A 2,422-nucleotide genomic window follows, 5' to 3' on the forward strand; every position below is an offset into this window, starting at 1 on the left:
GACTAAGATAATGTCAGCCTTCTCAACTCAAACTTGTAAGCTAGATAACAAAGGAACATTGACAGCAAGCAATTTCAATATAAATTTCTATAAGCAAACTATCAAAATATGAGGTTAATATAAAAGTAGTTTCAGATATAATACCTGTTTTAAAAAGGCTGTAAGTGACTCTCTTGGAATTCCTGCTAGCTTAGAGAGCAACGAGACTAGATTGAAACAGAATGATCATACTCCAGGTATAAGAGAAAGGTGAGGGAATAAGGTAGAGTGAGGGACAAGAAGGAAGAGAATGAAAAAAATAATAAGAGGAAAGTGGTAGATTACCTGATGTGCTGAGAAGTATTAAGATTCTGTAATTTTGTCAGCACATTTGAAAACATTTAATAAGAGGTATGTAGAAATGATGCAGAAAAATTCAGTCCAGGGTTACATCATTGCCCAAAGTCATCCTGCTTGTGTGAATTTGAAGATGCACTTCTCAGTCTTTTCATCAGGCAGAGGGACCTTGATCTTTCTGTCAATGCAGCCTGGTCTGATAAATGGTGGATCCAAAGTTTCTATTTGGTCTGTGGCCATGACAGTTTTCACACCTTCCCTAGAATCAAATTAATCCAGCTGGTTCAACAGTTCCAACGTTGTTCACTGAATTTTTCTGTCTCCACCAGAATTCGAGTTATATATTTTTGTCCCAATGGCATCAATTTCATCAATAAACATGATGAATGGTGCATGTTCTTCAGCAACTTGAAATAATTCCCATATGGGTTTGAGCCCATCATCTAGGTATTTCTGAATATGTTCAGAGCCAACCATTCTCAAGAAAGAGGCTGAGGTTTGGTTTGTTGCTGCTTTAGCTAACAAGGTTTTACCTGTGCCCAGTGGACCAGAGAGAATGACTCCCTTTTGAAGGCTTTATACCAATCTCTTCATAGGATTCAGGATGGGTGAGAGAAAGTTCCATAGTTTCCTTAAGTTCCTGAATTCGGTTGTTCAACCCCTCCTCCAGTATCAGCATAGGTCTGCTGGGGGGCCTTTTTGACCTTCATCACTGTGACCATGGGATCTGTGTCATCCATCAGCGCTCCTATCACGGCATGCACCTTGTGGTGGAACAGGACCAAGCAAGGTTCCAGCAGATCCTTGTCCACAAATGAAAATGTTGATGAAGTGTTCTGAGCTCACAGATGTAGACAGGATGGCATGATTGTCATAGATGATCTCTTCCAGTGTTCCTACTGACATTAGAGTCCCCCTCAGATCATCCACTTTTGATCTTTACTCCTCTTGCTTTTCTTCTAAAGATTTTATTTGTTCCTGATTTCTAGTGAATGCTTCTTCTATGAGAAGATAGTCTTTAATTCTTTCTAACTCCAGTAACTTTAACTGGCACTGAGTGTGAGGTGTCACCAGTGGCAGTTTGCTGGCAGCACCTGGTCTGTTTTCTTCTTTTTCTCCACTCTAGTTGATATGGGAGTTTCATATTTCTTTTTCTTGTCCTTGTCATCCTTCTTGACCTCCAGGACCATGACCACCACTCTGATGACCCCTCTTGCCTTGGCACCAGAAATTTTTAAAGGAAATAATAAACAATAAAATAGAACAGTCAATGATAATCACTAAAACCATACTGATAGATATCTTTAAAATTATGTACACATATATGATGCATACACATACATTTCTGTATTGCATTTATAATATCTTCACTTGGCATTTAATAAATTTCAAAAATGTATTTTGCATATCAAATAGTGTTTTACAAAAATATTATATTCACTCCTTTGAGGTATTTAGACTGTATTCTCTTTTAATTATCATAAGTAAGGCAGAAATCATCATGTCTTTACATTAATAATATTCTCAGAATGATATTTAATTATACTTTCTTCATTACAGTTATAATAGCTTTTTTAAACTGTTAAAGATCTAACCCATATGGAATATATTTTCTTCTATAATATGACACCCTAACATTACTCATTTACAAATGATAAAGTGATATTACATAAAGACTGTTGAATAATTCACATTTTTATGCTAATTTCAAATTGTTCTCTCACTTTAAAATAAAAATGTATGTTTGGATATGTTCTTTCCTATAATACACTTTTCTTTTTGTTTTCTTCTTCAGTTTCTTGTATCATTTACCATCTAACCTCATCAAATAACTGTTTGGTCATTTATTGTTTGCTTATAAAGTAAGACATCAGTAAAATATTAAAAGTGATAATTGGCATACATAAAACATAATTGGCAAACAATAAAACATTTGTTATAGAATTTTTGTAGAAATAATTGATCAGATTAATGAGGTTTTATATTACACTTACTTTGCTATAAATACTTATTATTAATATGACAAATTATTCTATGTTTAAGTTGTTAAACCAACCTTGCATTCCTGAAATAAATTCAACTTTGT

At 34.4% G+C, this 2,422-nt stretch overlaps 1 pseudogene; it reads right to left on the reverse strand.

Annotated features, from left to right (window-relative positions):
* Positions 1 to 415: 415 nt before the first annotated feature.
* LOC105713811 (26S proteasome regulatory subunit 4-like) lies at positions 416 to 1,626 on the reverse strand (annotated as a pseudogene).
* Positions 1,627 to 2,422: the final 796 nt, after the last annotated feature.

The sequence above is a fragment of the Aotus nancymaae genome, unplaced genomic scaffold (genome assembly GCF_030222135.1).
Source record: "Aotus nancymaae isolate 86718 unplaced genomic scaffold, 86718_ANA_hifiasm-v0.15.2.pri h1tg000016l, whole genome shotgun sequence".
Taxonomy (NCBI): domain Eukaryota; kingdom Metazoa; phylum Chordata; class Mammalia; order Primates; family Aotidae; genus Aotus; species Aotus nancymaae.